Source organism: Salmo salar, chromosome ssa20 (genome assembly GCF_905237065.1).
Source record: "Salmo salar chromosome ssa20, Ssal_v3.1, whole genome shotgun sequence".
NCBI lineage: Eukaryota > Metazoa > Chordata > Actinopteri > Salmoniformes > Salmonidae > Salmo > Salmo salar.
This window is the reverse complement of record NC_059461.1, coordinates 29,238,327-29,256,944: the sequence shown is the minus strand read 5'-3', so window position 1 is coordinate 29,256,944 and position 18,618 is coordinate 29,238,327. Positions and strand designations below refer to the sequence as shown.

Genomic DNA, 18,618 nt, shown 5'->3' with positions numbered 1-18,618 from the left:
AGGATTCAGTTCTGGAGGACAGGTTAGAGACCCAGGCCAGGCAGATCCAGAAGTAACCCCTAGCCCTTCATTGTTTGCATAGCTGACAGAATCAGGTAGTGATAAGCCATTGGAAGTTTCCATTGGAAGGTTTCTGGAGCATTCACGTTGCTTACCGCCCTATCCATTCCCTTCAGATCTACAAATACTGATTGGGCTAGGGGTCATTTTTAGACATGGCCCCAAGTGTTGCCTACCTAAACTTAAGGTCACTTGATTAGTCTCACAGATGATTGAAAAGCAGAAGCTGCTGATCCATAGGTAACCGCCCAGTCCCCGTATCCCTTTTTCCCAGAGCTGAAGATCCAAATCATTTACTGCACATGTGTTTCTTTACCTCAACTTTACACACATTTTTGTGGTCCCCTCCCCTCACATTTTTGATTGTCAAACCTGAATGATAATTCTTCAAGATTTACAGGTGAAACGTCCATGCAGCATCTGCATACCAACCATTTGATCTCAGTCAGTTCCATTGGGATATGCTTTTAGATCAGAGTTATACATTGTTTTGAATTATGTAGTGAGTGAATGTTTTAGCAGATGGTGTTAAATTGTAGCATAGCCTACCAGTGTTTAGTTTCAATCAAAACACATTTTGCCTAGTGGCATGCGTTGTTCTGTTTTGGCCACATGAGAGAAAAACGTGACCATTCGCACAATCATCCTAAAATCTCATAAGAAATTAGATGTTTTTTGTCTAACAGTAACGTTATACTATACTAGGTTATGTTATGTAGAATACGATCATTGCGATCTTGCAGACAGTGATTCATCTTTGATCTAACTTTATTAAACAAGCACCATTCGCCACAGTAGCCAGCCTGTTCTTTACTAGTAGAGCAGAGACGGTGTGTAAAGTAGAGAATCCCGCACGTGCAGCAGATAGCCTAGCGGTTAAGAGCATTGGGCCAATAACCGAAAGGTCGCCGGTTTGACTCCCCGAGCCAACTAGGTGAAGAAATCTGCTGATTTGCCCCTGAGCAATGCACTTAACCCAAATTGGTCCTGTAAGTAACTCTGGATAAGAGCGTCTGCTAAATGACTAACAAATAAAAAGATGCATAGAAGCTTCGGGAGCTTAGCTGGCAAAAAGAGCGGTCCAGAAAAGTTGGATCTCCAGCCCTACCATTATTGAAAACCCTCTCCGGTTGTTTATTGGGGCATCCGCAGGTATAAACTGTATACCCACTTTTTTCCCGTTTTTTTCCCCCCAGTGAGCATTGCGTATACTCACTTCTTAATCCCTCCTGATGCGGAAGCGTATCAAAGTAGTGTAGTGGAGGTATACGACTAATCAATTATGTAGTACAATAGAGAAATCATGCACAAAGTAGCCTACACAATCGGCAAAGCACGTGAAATTAATTCACATGTGCGCCGCACACAACCTAGTTTCAACAGAATAACATCTACAGGCAGCAAGCGTGTGCAGTGCACGACTAGTTTTGGCATGGAGCAGCTCACAGAAGAATGGCATTGGTAGCCGGTAGGGTCGGAAATACTTTTCAACTTATATCTACCAGTAAATGATAACTAAGCCAATAATGGGTAGGCAAACCAGGTATTGAAAAGGTTAGTCCGAAGTGTTGGTTGTTAGGCTATTTGTGATGTGCAATTGTCATCATGTGCTGTTTGCATCAGGGGCTAGACATGGAAGGGCCTGGGAGGGGAGCCAGGCCTTCACAGGCCCACCCAATGAGATTGATGTGGTTTAAGCATTGTTATTGAAAAAAAAAAAGTGCTTTACAGCTTGAAAATTTGAAAAATCTATAGGAAGACTCATAAAAAAACATAGGAAAACAGGATTTTTTTTTACACAGGGTGCCTTTCCTTCGCAGGGTGGGTCGTTTGGGAACTTTTGGACAAAATGAGTTTACCCACTTCTCCAGGCACCACTATTTTATTTCTATTTATTTAACCTTTGCATAGGGCCTATGTAAAGACAGCAGTCACACACAGCATGATGTTAACGGATAAGCAGTCCACAAACTCTGACATAATAAGCCAGTAGGTCCCAATCATAAGAATACAAAAACACAACCATTAAGCATCTCCCAATTCAAATGGACAACTATTACTTCCTATTGCAAAACACATTTCACGTTTAGCACACAAAGTAACCGGTGACCTAAAAGTTTAAATTGGAACTGACAGCATTTTAAGTACTTTGCAGATATGAAACAGACAATCATAAAATAATAAATATCCAGTTTATGCTAAATAGGTTCTATTTGACTCAACATTCCACGACGTACACTAAGTCATTGTTGGCAGAATATATGGATGCAGTTCAATGGATTACATTTACATTTTAGTCATTTAGCAGACGCTCTTATCCAGAGCGACTTACAGTAGTGAATGCATACATTTCATAATTCTTATTTTTTTTTGTACTGGCCCCCCGTGGGAATCGAACTCACAACCCTGGTGTTGCAAACACCATGCTCTACCAACTGATATATATATATATATATAGTACAATAGAGATATATATATATATAGTACAATATATATATATATATATATATATTATATATATATATATATATATATATGAGAGAGAGCGAGAGAGAGACTGCTCTAACCTTTAATAATGAACTGTAATGACTCCAATGCTTGTCGTATTGGTGCTGCCCCGAGTGCTGGCGAGGCCAGTCTGGGCTCCTGTGATGCCCCAACTACAAGAGGAAGAGGCAGCACTGGTGCTGGTGATGGCACTTTCTCCTCCCTCTTCTGCTCTGGCATCTTCCCCTCCTTCTGTTGCTGCAGCATGATTCATATAATTACCATTTTTTTGGTATTCCAATTTCTTTTGCTATCAGGTTGTAAATCACAGCTGACCTGGTACATTGTTGCCTCCATTCGGGATTCACTGTTTCAGTTTCAATTACTCAATATTCTGGAAAAAATTGATGAATGTAACTAAGGCTGGGAATGTCAATAAAATCAAACTATCAAGTGCAATGATTATAAGTCAGTCATAATGTGGCTAATAGGCTAGCGTATATATTTATGTACCAAGCTAAAAACACGGCGCCTAACGTTAGCTTGATAGCTAGCTGCATGTCATGCCAATGGAGGAGTGGGTGAGTGACTGACTATTCCCCCTCATATCGTTTTTCAGTGGCTATAAACAACTAGAGATGCAGGTGTCATTTGGTTAGTTATCAAGAACGTGAACGACTGTTATCCACTTAGCATATCTCTTGCGTTTGCAAATTCACTCTGGCTATCTACTCCGATTTTAGAGCACTCATCTGAGTGTGCCTGAGCTCAGAACAACTGAAGCATTTACTAACGCTCAACACCTGCTGAATATGACAGGTGTCAGTAAACATAGACAAAGTAATAGCTAGTCAAGAACGCTCTAGCTAACATGTAAACAGCCTAACCAGCTCTGCTATGGCGAGTAAAATGGTCAGAGTGAGGTGTTCTCTCATGTGCCTGGAAGTAGCAAGCTAGCCAACTTTATCCAGTTAGCTTGGGTGGGGCAAGCATGCTTTGGCACGCAAGCTGCAGAAGGACGAGGAGGCTACAATTCCCCATCGTTTATCAGTGCAATTTTGATGGCCAACTAGCTGAAAAAGTTTGAGGGTTTATCTAATGTTCCTTCGTTAGATTTCAGCTCATCTTGCTCTGGCTAGCATTAGTAGTTGATCTTGTTGTTGATGTGCACAACTGAGGGAGAGAGCCTACCATTGCATGGATGCTTGATCAATAGGACTGTAAAGTTCCTGAATGTAAGAGGACTCCCGTGGTGTTTACATATTTTCAGAAATCCATTCAGGTGTATTTTTTGGCTTTCGGCCACAAAATCTAAAGTAACGCTGTTGCAACTGCCTATAAACACACAGTCCAGGTCAAAGTGAATGATGGCAGGGCCGAGTGGCAAATGGCTTGTTTGTATAAAGGCCTGCTGTAGTTCTGATTGGCTATAGCGCAGCGGTCTGTGTAGGCTCTGGTCCTGGACAAGACGGATGTTTTTATTCGGTTTTATTTACTGCAGAGGCTATTACTTTTCCAAACGCATGGCCGCTTTCACACTATATTGCTATATAATTTTCACAAATGCCTTAGTATACGTAATTGCCAAACGTTAAAAAAATATATATGAAAATGACCATATCTTAGTGGTCGCTTGTCAGAAAATGTTTAGAAGTGTCATTCTTCCTGGGGGTGTATACGAACAGATTTTAATAAGATTTCATGTTGCCAAAATGCTGTCAGTTCCACTTTAAACGCAACAATGTTTCACACACAAGTTATTTTCAAAGACATGGCTAACAACAGCAAGTGCGCTGCAACAAACACAGTTCCACTCACCAGCTGATTATTTTCTTGAAAAGGTAGAAGCTAACAAATTAGCATCAACGTCCTATTTGATAACACCTGCGGCAGCCGCTGCAAACTAGCCGACAACAAAAGCTAGGTAGCTAGCTAGACCGTTGCAAAAATACTGTTCGCTTTTGCTCAGTGACCGGTTGGCCACAGATAGAACAATGACAGATATTTAACTGAATGTAAACTCAGCAAAAAAAGAAACGTCCTCTCATTGTCAACTGCGTTTATTTTCAGCAAACTTAACGTGTGTAAATATTTGCATGAATGTAACAAGATTCAACAACTGAGACATAAACTGAACAAGTTCCACAGACATGTAACTAACAGAAATGGAATAATGGGTCAAAATCCAAAGTAACAGTCAGTATCTGGTGTGGCCAGTCCAGCCTCTCTCAGCCTATTGCGGACAGTCTGAGCACTGATGGAGGGATAGTGCGTTCCTGGTGTAACTCGGGCAGTTGTTGTTACACGTGGTCTGCCACTGCGAGGACGATCAGCTGTCCGTCCTGTAGCGCTGTCTTAGGCGTCTCACAGTACAGACACTGCAATTTATTGCCCTGGCCACATCTGCAGTCCTCATGCCTCCTTGCAGCATGCCTAAGACACGTTCACACAAATGAACAGGGACCCTGGGCATCTTTCTTTTGGTGTTTTTCAGAGTCAGTGGAAAGGCCTCTTTAGTGTCCTAAGTTTATAACTGTGACCTTAATGACCTACCGTCTGTAAGCTGTTAGTGTCTTAACGACCGTTCCACAGGTGCAAGTACATTAATTGTTTATGGTTCATGGAACAAGTGGCAGGTAGCCTAGTGGTTAGAGTGTTGGACTAGTAACCGAAAGGTTGCAAGATCGAATCACCAAGGTAAAAATCTGTCGTTCTGCCCCTGAACAAAGTAGTAAACCCACTGTTCCTAGGCTGTCATTGAAAATAATTTGTTCTTAACTGACTTGCCTAGTTTTAAAAAAGCAATGGGAAACAGTATTAAACACTTTACAATGAAGATCTGTGAAGGTATTTTGATTTTAACGATTTATCTTTGAAAGACAGGGTCCTGAAAAGGGGATGTTTCTTTTTTTTGCTGAGTTTATAAATGTGAAGCATCTGGTTGGCTTTTCCACTCACTACCAAATATGGCACTGGCGGGCAGTGGGAGAAGATGGAACTAGGTGTATTTTAGCTGACATTCTGCAAATTCTCATCCAGTAAACATTTGATCTCAATAGTTTTCTGTTCCCAAAACTAGAATGTTATGAACAGAGTGGATAAAATTGTAGACTTTACCCTTCGTAAAAATGTGAAAACTTTTGCGCACTTCAGAATATGCAGCGCGTGCTTGTTCTGCCCACTATGGCTCATTTGTTCCCAGTGGAAACGACAAGCCGTGGTCTCTTGGTTTAGTGATAGAGTTTCCATAAGTTTAAGTAAAAACCGTCCCATCCATTAAGTCAAAAAGCTTTATCTTGCTTATGATGGCCTAGCTCCTGGCTGACTGAGCTAGCTAGATTTATCTCCCCAGACCAACAAAGGAAAAATCCTGATTTTTCGCTTCATGGTTAACACTTTCCAACAAAAACTGAAGATGTTAAATCAGAACATCATTGAAAATAATATTTTATGAATCCTTAGCCCTTCTCTGAAGGCGCATTGTTCCCCACTGTGTTTGGGTTAGTAAATTTGTAGTGGCTTTATTTTCCCTCAGCATGCAATTTTTCACCATTTTGAATGTCTAGAGAATCCATATGTTGTTCTGAAAAATTAACACAGAAATACTGGCCATGTTGATTTGACAAAATTTCAAACAGTCTTGAATTGGACTCAGTGTCGGGCCCCCTTGTCCCCCTCCTGGTCTCGGGCCCCACTCGGTATTGCCCCGAAATAGATAGAGAAACTGTTTGTCCAACCATAAAGAGGGTCAGGGCTTGGCTTCATTGCGCCTCCAAACCAGAAACTGAAGCGAAACATCATCCAGAGTTGTGGATATTTGTTTACTCCCTTGTATGCACTATGAACATTGTTTATGTACAGTATCATTATGTTGAAAAAGCAGAAATCCATAACTCCCAATGGTACATATGCTTCAAGGACTTGAGGCCACTAATGGATGAAAAATGAATGCATTGCGAAACTAAAACAAACATTCCACATTCTTCACTTTATAAAAAAACATGTAAAAACTTTTTACAAAGCTGTTACGAGATAAAGATTATTTTGTGAGTGGGGCAGGAATAGTAAAATTATTTCACTCATGTAAAATAAGAGGAACAAATTTGAGACCAGCACAAACACATTTGCAAGGCAACCATTTACAAGGAAGGGTAGTCTAGACAGGTTCATACAGAATTTTTTTAAAGTGAAGAAACACTACATTACTAAAGAGCTGTATTATGTTGTATCCCTCTAGTATGCAGTCTCCTTCACAAATATCCCTAACTAGCTATATCCTCGGTCTGAGAATGAACCAATTAGAATGTGAGGCAAATGCATATTTGTCCATCTGCTCTGTCTACGCTATTTTAAAAAGTCCTCATTTGTAGACAGTCTTCATAGTGGAATGCACATGACAGCCTAAAACAAAAAGCAAATCACCAGTCTTTGCTCCCTCCTATCGGTAGTGACGGGGAGGAGGGCTGCGGGGGGGTGGGCTATGGTGTGCTGCAGGGTGGCGACGTGGAGGGAGGCTATTGCGAGACAACCTGCGAGCAGGGGGCGACTGATAGCGAGGGGGTGGAGAGCCGCGACCTTGATAAGCGGGTGAGTACCGTCCCCTGGATCGGGAGCGTCCTCTGCTGGCCCCCATCTCTCCATGGACCCGGATAGATGAAGTCTCCCCCTGAAAAATGTCCGCCATGTCAGAGAATGTCCTGAAAATGCTAAATTTCTTCAAGACTGTAGAGCTGAGGATCTGAGTGTTTAGTTACCTGATGTGATCTGAACTCTGTCCTGTTTAGGCACCGCATGGCATACTCCATGTCCTCTCTGCGCAGGTACTCCACCACCCCTTCCCCGTCCCGCTGAACATCTGTGAAACAAACATCTCCCGCCTCCCTCATGTGATCTTTCAAGTCTTGCCAGCTTCCAGCCGGAGGCAGGCCTGTGGGAACAGAGACCAAACCATGAAGCACTTTATAGGCCTAGCAGCACAGTTTTGTTGTAGCCCTTGACAAACACCCTCATTCAACTCATTGAGGGCTTGACGGACCATCAAACAGGCAAAGTGTCAATACAGGACTAAGACTGAATCGTACTACACTGGCTCCGACACTCGTTGGATGTGGCAGGGCCTGCGAACTATTAGACTACGAAGGGAAGCACAGCCGAGAGCTGCCCAGTAACATGAGCCTACCAGATGAGCTAAATTACTTCAATGCTCGCTTCAAAGCAAGTAACACAAACATGCATGAGCGCATCAGCTGTTCTGGACGACTGTGATCATGCTCTCCGTAGCCAATGTGAGTAACATTCAAAAGGTGGTAAGGATAGGTAGCCACGCTGATCCTCAACATGGGGCCCCTCAGGGGTGTCTGCTCAGTCCCCTCCAGTACTCCCTGTTCACCCATGACTGCATGGTCAGGCACGACTCCAACACCATCATTAAGTTTACAGATGGTGGTGGGCAGTACACACTACCCTCTGTAGTGCCTTGCGGTCAGAGGCCGAGCAGTTGCCATACCAGGCAGTGAAGCAACCCGTCAGGATGCTCTCGATGGTGCAGCTGTAAAACCTTTTGAGGATCGGAGGACCCATGACAAATCTTTTCAGTCTCCTGAGGGGGAATAGGTTTTGTTGTGCCCTCTTCACGACTGTCTTGGTGTGCTTGGACCATGTTAGTTTGTTGATGATGTCGATGCCCTGCTCCACTACAGCCCCGTCGATAAGAATGGGAGCGTGCTCGGTCCTCCTTTTCCTGTAGTCCACAATAATCTCCTATGTCTTGATCACGTTGAGGGAGAGGTTGTTGTCCTTACACCACACGGTCAGGTCTCTGACCTCCTCCCTATAGGCTGTCTCATCGTTGTCGGTGATCAGGCCTACCACTTTTGTGTCACAAGCAAACTTAATGATGGTGTTGGAGTTGTGCCTGGCCGTGCAATCATGAGTGAACAGGGAGTACAGGAGGGGCCCCCGTGTTGAGGATCAGCGTGGCGGATGTGCTGTTAGAATGTTGTTACCTACCCTTACCACCTGGGGGCGGCCCGTCAAGAAGTCTAGGATCCAGTTGCAGAGGGAGGTGTTTAGTCCCAGGGTCCTTAGCTAAGTGATGAGCTTTGAGGGCACTATGGTGTTGAACGCTGAGCTGTAGTCAATGAATAGCATTCTCAAATAGGTGTTCCTTTTGTCCAGGTGGGAAAGGGCAGTGTGGAGTGCAATAGAGATTACATCATCTGTGGATCTGTTGAGGCGGTATGCAAATTGGATTGGGTCTAGGGTTTCTGGGATAATGGTGTTGATATGAGCCATGACCAGCCTTTCAAAGCATTTCATGGCTACAGACATGAGTGCTATGGATTGGTAGTCATTTAGGCAGGTTACCTTGGTGTTCTTTGGCACAGGGACTATGGTGGTCTGTTTGAAACATGTTGGTATTACAGAAAATGTCAGTGAAGACACTTGCCAGTTGGTCAGGGCGTGCTCGGAGTACACATCCTGGTAATCCTTCTGGCCCTGCGGCCTTGTGAATGTTGACCTATTTAAAAGATCTTACATCGGCTGCGGAGAGAGTGATCACACAGTCGTCTGGGAACAGCTGATGCTCTCATGCATATTTCAGTGTTACTTGTCTTGAAGCGAGCATAGAAGTTATTTAGCTTGTCTGGTAGGCTTGTGTCACTGGGCAGCTCTCGGCTGTGCTTCCCTTGTAGTGTAATAGTTTGCAAGCACTGCCACATCAGATGAGCGTCTGAGCTGGTGTAGTGCGATTCGATGTTAGTCCTGTACTGACGCTTTGTCTGTGATGGTTCGTCAGAGGGCATACTGGGATTTCTTATAAGCTTCCGGGTTAGTCCCGCTTCTTGAAAGCGGCAGGTCTACCCTTTAGCTCAGTGCGAATGTTGCCTGTAATCCATGGCTTCTGGTATGTACGTATAGTCACTGTGGGGACGACGTCTTTGATGCACTTATTGATGAAGCCAGTGACTGATGTGGTGTACTCCTCAATGCCAGCAGAAGAATGCCATAACATATTCCAGTCTGTGCTAGTAAAACAGTCCTGTAGTTTAGCATATGCTTCATCTGACCACTTTTTTTATAGACCGAGTCACTGGTGCTTACTGCTTTACTTTTTGCTTGTATGCAGGAATCAGGAGGATAGAATTATGGTCAGATTTTCCAAATGGAGGGCGAGGGAGAGCTTTGTACGCGTCTCTGTGTGTGGAGTAAAGGTGGTCTAGAGGTTTTCCCCTCTGGTTCCACATTTAACATGCTGATAGAAATTAGGTAAAACTGAATGAGCGTTTTACTGTTTGCTTATGGCAGTATACAGCTCATTGAGTGCAGTTTTAGTGCCAGCATCGGTCTGGTGGTATGTAGACAGCTACGAAAACTCTTGGTAGACAGTGTGGTCTACAGCTTATGAGATACTCCACCTCAGGCGAGCAAAACCATGAGATTTCCTTTGATATCGTGCACCAGCTGTTGTTTACAAATATACACAGGCCCCCCGCGTCTTACCAGAGAGTGCTGTTCTATCTTGCCGATACAGTGTATAACCCACCAGCTGTATGTTATTAATGTCGTCGTTCAACCACGACGAAACATAAATATTAGTTTTTAATATCTCGTTGGTAGGATATACGTGCTTTCAATTCATCAATTCGTTTCAATTTATTTTCCAGCGATTGAACATTGGCTAACAGTACGTATGGCAAAGGCAGATTAGCCACTCGTCGCCTGATCCTCACAAGCACCCCGATCTCTTTCCACAAAATCTGTTTCTCCAGCAAATGACGGGGATGAGGGCCTGTTCAGGTGTTTGGAGTATATCCTTCCCGTCCGACTCATTAAAGAAAAATTATTTGTCCAATTCGAGGTGAATAATTGCTGTTCTGATGTCCAGAAGCTCTTTTCAGCCATAAGAGACAGTAGCAGCAACATTATGTACAAAATAAGTTACAAACAACGCAAAAAACCTAACAAAATAGCACGGTTGGTTAAGAGCCAATAAAACGGCAGCCATCTTCATATTAACTCAACTAACCGGTGCCCCCGCACAGACTCTGTACCGGTACCCCCTGTATATAGCCACGCTATTGTTATTTTACTGCTGCTGTTTAATTATTTGTTACTTTAATTTTCTATTTTTTTTTTTACATATCACTTATTTTTCTTAAATTCATAAAGCACTGTTGGTTAAGCGCTTGTAAGTAAGAATTTCACTGTCAGGTCTACACCTGTTGTATTCACCGCATGTGACAAATACAATTGGATTTGATTAGTTGAATCATGTGTGCATGTCCAGGGTTACAATAAAAATGTGTACTGTTGTGGGTACTTGAGGACTAGGGTTGGGAAACTGTTATAGGCAACCCCCAACAATACCAGGGTACATAACCTTGCATTGGCATACAGTGTCAAATGTAAATTTCACACCTATGATGGGAATTATTTTACACGGATACCTTGAGAAATGCAGCATATAAAAAACAAAGAGGGAAATGAGCGCACACTGACATTGATGGAAGGAAGAGATAAGCTTTCATTAAACAAATAAGCACCTTTATCCACTTACCAGTCACAATAACTCTGAACTCTGATCTCCGAGTAGGAGGCCCAAACCTCCCTTTAGGACCACCGGGACCTCCATCACCACCCCCACCACCACCCATTGTACCGTTGAATTTAGAGAAGGCAGAGCGAGGGTGCTCAACGCGCAGCTTGCAGTCTCCAAATCCATAACCATTCCTCCCATAGACTGCATCCCTAATGCATAAGAACGTGTGAGAATGTGGCGGCAGTCATATGGGAGTCAGTCACAGATGACAAAACTACAAACACTATTGATCTAGTCTTATTGGTCAACAATTGAGAATGCCATTCATGGATAGTGGTTTATCTTACCGTGTATCTTCAAAGCGCCTCTGTTATTCTTTAACTCAATGTCGCGGATTTTAACATATTTGAAGAATATATCCTCAATATCCCGCCCTTGCACATCAGCCGGAAGGTTCCCCACGTAGATTCTGCCATGATGTTACCAGAACTGATCCTGATGGGAAAAAATAAAGAGAAGGTTATCAATACTTAACACTTCCTGAACTCAAAGAACCCCCCCCCCAATATCTGCCCTTCATAATGTCTAAACAAATGTTAACACTTCATACAACCCCTACAAGTCAAATGTATCAAGACTGCATAGACACAAAACTCAAATACCGAGCTAGGTCCCCACATGCTCCAAGATGGGCATCATTGTTCCTGTACCCAAGATGACATAGGTGACTGAACGACTATCACACCGTAGCACTCACTTCTGTTATCATGAAGTGCTTTGAGAGACTAGTCGAGGTTCATATCATCTCCACCTTACCTTCTACCCTAGACCCACTTCAATTTGCATACCGCCCCAAAATGTCGTCCACAGACGATGCAATCGCCATCACACTACCCTATCCCATCTGGACAAGAGGAATACCCATGTAAGAATACTGTTCAATGACTACAGCTCAGCATTCAACACATTTACATTTTAGTCATTTAGCAGACGCTCTTATCCAGAGCGACTTACAGTAGTGAATGCATACATTTCATACATTTATTTTTTGTATTGGCCCCCCGTGGGAATCGAACCCACAACCTTGGCATTGCACACACCATTCTGGCGTGGCAAACACCATGCTCTACCAACTGAGCCACAGGGAAGACACCATAGTACCCTCCAAGCTCGAGACCCTGGGTCTGAACCCCATCCTGTGCAACTGGGTCCTGGACATCCTGACGGGCCGCCTCCAGGTGGTGAAGGTAAGAAACATCTCCACTTCGCTGATCCTCAACACTGGGGCCCCACAAGGGTGCATGCTCAGCCCTCTCCTGTACTCCCTGTTCACCCATGACTGCATGGCCATGCACGCCTCCAACCCAATCATCAAGTTTGCAGACGTCAACAGTAGTAGACTTGATCACTAACAACGACTAGACAGCCTACAGCAAGGAGGTGAGGGCTCTGGGAGTGTGGTGCCAGCAAAACAACCTCACTCAACGTCAACAAAACGAGATGATCGTGGACTTCAGGAAACAAAGAACGCACCCCCCTATCCACATCGATGGGACAGCAGTGGAGAAGGTGGAAAGCTTCAAGTTGCTCAGCGTACACATCACTGACAAACTGAAATGGTCCACCCACACAGACAGTGTCGTGAAGATGGCGCAACAGCGCCTCTTCAACCACAGAAAGCTGAAGAAATTTGGCTTCGCACCTAAAACTTTTCCAGATGCACAATTGAGAGCATCCTATCGAATTGTATCACCGCCTGTTACGGCAACTGCACCGCCCGCAACCGCAGGGCTCTCCAGAGGGTGGTGCAGTCTGCCCAACGCATCACCGGGGGCAAACGACCTGCCCTCCAGGACACCTACAGCACCTGATGTCACAGGAATGACAAAAAAAATATTAAAAAAAATAACACATCAAGAACAACAACCACCCGAGCCACTGCCTGTTCACCCCGCTACTATCCAAAAGACAGGTCAGTACAGATGCATCAAAGTTTGGACCAAGAGACAGAAAAATAGCTTCCATCTCAAGGCCATCATTGTTAAACAGCCGTCACTAACACAGAGCGGCTGCTGCCAACATACAGACTTGAAATCATTGGCCACTTTAATAGATGTATCATTAGTCACTTCAATAATAACACTTTAATGTTTACATATCTTGCATTAGTCATCCCATATGTATTTACTGTATTGGTATACCATCTATTGCATCTTGACAATGCCGCTCGGTCGCTCATCCACATATTTATATATTCTTATTCCATCCCATTACTTAGATATGTTTATTAGGTAGTTGTTGTGGAATTGTTAGGATATTACCGCACTGTCGGAACTAGAAGCACAAGTATTTAGCTACACTCGCAATAACATCAGCTAACCATGTGTATGCGACCAATTTGATTAACGAAACCCCGACGCATGTCCAAGTTTCAACCCCAGCCAGGCTCGGTAAGATTTTTAACTAACTACGCTAAAGCTAGCTTAGTTATTCATGGGATATTCCCTTCCAAAATGGGATAACATGGCTGGGGTCGGGACAGTAGTTAGCTAACTAACTAGTTACGTTTGTTAATATATTTCAAACAGAAATACGTAGCATATCGCCTCGTAGTAGTTACCTACATTCCCTGCATTCCCAAACTGTGCTCACCTTTACTCCAGGTTAGCCCATTCATTCAGTACATAGACACCAAATTGTCGACAACAATTCGTTAGCTAGCCTGGCTGACTCGTGTGTCATGTTTTGTGTTTGCGGAAGAGCTCACGATAGCTTACCTACCTTCCTGTGTCGCTGACCAGATCTGCAACCCTTGTGGTTGCTGTTGTTATTTTCAAAAACTCGTATAATACTATTTTTCACTTATCTCCGGAGAACGGTAGCCTCAAATGTATCGCGGTGGATCTCTATGCTGCTTTAAGTTAGCTAGGCTAGCTTCCGGTTCCGTTACTTCAGGTTCCGTCAAAAAGCTCCTACCATATTCATCAGGTGGCGCCATTGGACACAAACACTTTTAATCCACAAACGTTTCGAGGGCTGCGTGTCATGTTTTGCAGGTCGAACGGTAACAAACTAAAATGTGAGATATGTTGGTTTGTTCGTTTTTTTTTCCTTGAGGGTCTGTCATGCCAAATAGTGTTCGCCAGCCAATGTGTGTGTGTGTCCCAGGCCCCTTGATAAGTCTCTGAGACCCGCTGAGGCTCATATAGACTCCCTAGTTAGCTGTTGTAGCATAAGTATGCCATACGTACATTCACAATCGGCCTTTTTAGTTAAATTTGAGCATTTTACACCATGACTGTAACTGAAGTCATATGCCTGAAAATATCAACACCCAAGTACTCTGCTCATTACAGAAATTAGAATGACCAAGAATTCTGCCTCAAGGCACATCTGTAATGTAAAATGTATTTGTATTTTACTAACAGGACATCAGAGGTGAAATGTTTTGTTACATTACAGCCTTATTCTAAAATCGATTAAATAATTGTTCCCCTCTTCAATCTACACACAATACCCTATAATGACATAGTGAAAACAGGTTTTTAGACATTTTTGCAAATGTATACAAAATAAAAAAACATAGCTTTTTACATAAGTAGGCAGACCCTTTGCTATGAGACTCAAAATTGAGCTCAGGTGCATCCTGTTTCCATTGATCATCCTTGAGATGTTTCTACAACTTGATTGGAGTCCACTTGTGGTCAATTCAATTGATTGGACATGATTTGTAAAGGCACACACCTGTCTATATAAGGTCCCACAGTTGACAGTGCATGTCAGAGCAAAACTGAGCCTTGAGGTCGAAAGAAATGTCCGTAGAGCTCCGAGACAGGATTGTGTCAAGGCACAGATCTGGGGAAGGGTACCAAAGAATGTCTTCAGCATTGAAAGGCCCCAAGAACACAGTGGCCTCAATCATTCTTAAATGGAAGAAGTTTGGAACCACCAAGACTTTTCTTAGAGCTGGCCACTCAGCCAAACTGAGCAATCATGGGAGAAGGGGCTTTGGTCAGGGAGGTGACCAAGAACCCGATGGTCACTCTGACAGAGCTCTAGTTCCTCTATGGAGATGGGAGAACCTTCCAGAACAGTGGTTACCAAACTTTTTATAGTCCCATGCCCCTTCAAACATTTGACTAGGCTACCTCTGACATTGTGTTATTTCGCTCAACACTAGATGGTTAAATTTTATTTTTGGCAGTGAAACAAAGCTACTCAGGCGAGGGGGAAAAAAATTCACCCAAATGTATAATTGGAAAATATAAATGTGCTGTTTGAAAATGTAAAGACCATTTAAAAAAAAATATATATATATATATATATAAAAAAATATATAATTTTTTTTATAAAGGTGCTGTTTTCAGAAAATTCACAAAAGCTCTGACGAAGGCCGTGAGGCCGATACGTAAGCTTAGTATCACTGATATTTAATATCAAGAGCAGTGTGCGGTTTCCTTTTTCCTTCATTATTTTTTATAACGTGAATCACATTTTAATTTGGCGTTCCCCCGACGGCATTGCGCGTACCCCTGTTTGGGAATACCTGTTCCAGAAGGACAATCAACTCTGCAGCTCTCCACCAATCAGGCCTTTATGGTAGAGTGGCCAGACGGAAGCCACTTCTCAGTAAAAGGCACGACATCCCGCTTTGAGTTTACCAAAGGCATCTAAAGGACTCTCAGACTATGAGAAACAAGATTCTCTGGTCTGATGAAACCAAGATTGAACTCTTTGGCCTGAATGCCAAGCGTCACGTCTGGAGGAAACATGGCACCATCCCTACGGTGAAGCATGGTGGAGGCAGCTTCATGCTGTGGGGACATTTTTCAGCGGCAAGGACTGAGAGACTAATCAGGATCGAGGAAAAGGTGAATGGAGCAAAGTACAGAGAGATCCTTGATAAATCTGCTCCAGAGCACTCAGGACCTCAGACTGGGGCAAAGGTTCACCTTCCAACAGGACAACGACCCTAAGCACACAGCCAAGACAACACAGGAATGGCTTCGGGACAAGTCTCTGAATGTCCTTGAGTGGCCCAACCAGAGTCCAGACTTGAACCTGATCGAACATCTCTGGAGACCTGAAAATAGCTGTGCAGCGACGCTCCTCCTTCAACCTGATGGCGCTTGAGAAGAATGGGAGAAACTCCCCAAATGCAGGTGTGCCAAGCTTGTAGCATGATACCCAAGAAGACTTGAGGCTGTAATCGCTGCCAAAGGTGCTTCAACAAAGTACTGAGTAAAGGGTTTGAATACTTATGTAAATGTGATTTCAGTTTTTTATTTTTAATAAATTTGCAAACATTTCTTAACCTGTTTTTGCTTTGTCATGGGGTAGTGTGTGTACATTGATGGGGGGGGGGGGGGGAGTCTGTAAAGTAACAAAATGTGGAATAAGTCAAGGGGTCTGAATACTTTCTGAATGCACTGTACTTCTCAGTAGTTTCCACCTGTAGCACGCGCTCCAGCAGGTATATCTCTCTGGTCACCCCCAAAGCCAATTCCTCCTTTGGCCGTCTCTCTTTCCAGTTCTCTGCTGCCAATGACTGGAACGAACTACAAAAATCTCTGAAACTGGAAACACTTATCTCCCTCACTAGCTTTAAGCACCAGCTGTCAGAGCAGCTCACAGATCACTGCACCTGTACATAGCCCATCTATAATTTATCCCAAACAACTACCGCTTCCCCTACTGTATTTATTTTATTTAGCTCCTTTGCACCCCATTAACTCTTTTTCTACTTTGCACTTTCTTCTACTACAAATCTACCATTCCAGTGTTTTACTTGCTATATTGTATTTACTTTGCCACCATGGACTTTTTTTGCCTTTACCTCCCTTCTCACCTCATTTGCTCACATTGTACATAGACTTATTTTTCTACTGTATTATTGACTGTATATTTGTTTTACTCCATGTGTAACTCTATGTTGTTGTATGTTGTCGAACTGCTTTGCTTTATCTTGGCCAGGTCGCAATTGTAAATGAGAACTTGTTCTCAACTTGCCTACCTGGTTAAATAAAGGTGAAATAAAATAAATAAATAAAAGTTTCTTAACAGCTTTCAATACCACTTACCTCAGCTGACATGGCAGACATCAGTTCTGACTCATTAGAATTACATTGTGCATTTTACTAGAGGTCATTGACCTTTGGAGATGTCCACAGATGCAGAAATAAAATAGGCTTTACTGGAGAACATGCAAGTAACTGTACTTCCACTGGTTACAGTTTGTACTAGAGAAGATAAGGGTGAATAACTTTGGGTAGTCTGAGATGTGAAGTCCGAAAGCAATATGGTTCAACTGCTGACAATAACATGTGATGGTTCAACTGCTGACTTATCATTTTGGGAAAGGTGAGGCAGGGTGTGTCTATTTGTATTGCTGTTAAAATTCCCTCTGCACTCACGTATGTCTGACGTATCACTAAATACCTGCAATTGTTAGTCATTATCATCTGAGCCTGAGTTTCATCGACAATGACATTAGGTTTCTCTTTCTCGTGTCCGACATACAGCATCTGTGTGAATGATAGGAAATTGTCTAGAATGAGAGAAATGTATAGAATTATAAGAAATGAGCTTTGTAAACTTGAGTGTATGTATAAACACTTACACCAATGAAATAAAGTACCAGTCAAAAGTTTGGACACACCTACTCATTCAAGAGGTTTTCTTTATTTGTACATTGTAGAATAATAGTGAAAACAAATTATGAAATAGCACATATGGAATCATGTAGTAACCAGAAAATATATTTTAGATTCTTCAAAGTAGCCACCCTTTGCCTTGATGACAGTTTTGCACACTCTTGGCATTCTCTCAACCAGCTTTATGAGGTTGTCACCTGGAGAGTGACGGAGTGTTGCATCAGATGACCTGCCCTCCACAATCACCCGACCTCAAACCAATTGAGATGGTTTGGGATGAGCTAGACCGCAGAATGATGGAAAAGCGCCCAACAAGTGCTCAGCATATGTGGGAACTCCTTCAAGACGGTTGGAAAAGCATTCCAGGTGAAGCTGGTTGAGAGAATGCCAAGCGTGTGCAAAGCTGTCATCAAGGAAAAGGGTGGCTACTTTGAAGAATCTCAAATATAACATATTTAGATTTGTTTAACACTTTTTTTTGGTTACTACGTGATTCCATATGTGTTATTTCCCAAGTGTTGATGTCTTCACTATTATTCTGCAATGTAGAAAATAGTAAAAATAAAGAAAAATCCATGAATGAGTAGGTGTCCAAACTTTTGACTGGTACTGTAAAAGAATTACTACATTCTTGGAATGGATGCAAGTCATTGGGCTACTTTATTTCATGGGGTTTAGCCTAGTACTTTGTTCTAAGTATTAACTCAACAATAACAAAAACTATTGCCGACAACTTTCTATAAATAGCAGCAGACTACATCATTATTATCAGAGAATAGAAACCAAAAGTGGTGGGAGGCAAAGAGGGAAAACGAATCTGAATATGAGGGGCGGGGCAGATCAGCCGTTATATACCAGGCTCAGCTGTACACGGTC

The 18,618-nt window shown here is 42.9% G+C and overlaps 1 pseudogene; it reads right to left on the bottom strand.

Moving 5' to 3' along the window:
- Window positions 1-6,349: 6,349 nt before the first annotated feature.
- Window positions 6,350-11,935, bottom strand: LOC106580309 (serine/arginine-rich splicing factor 9-like; annotated as a pseudogene).
- Window positions 11,936-18,618: the final 6,683 nt, after the last annotated feature.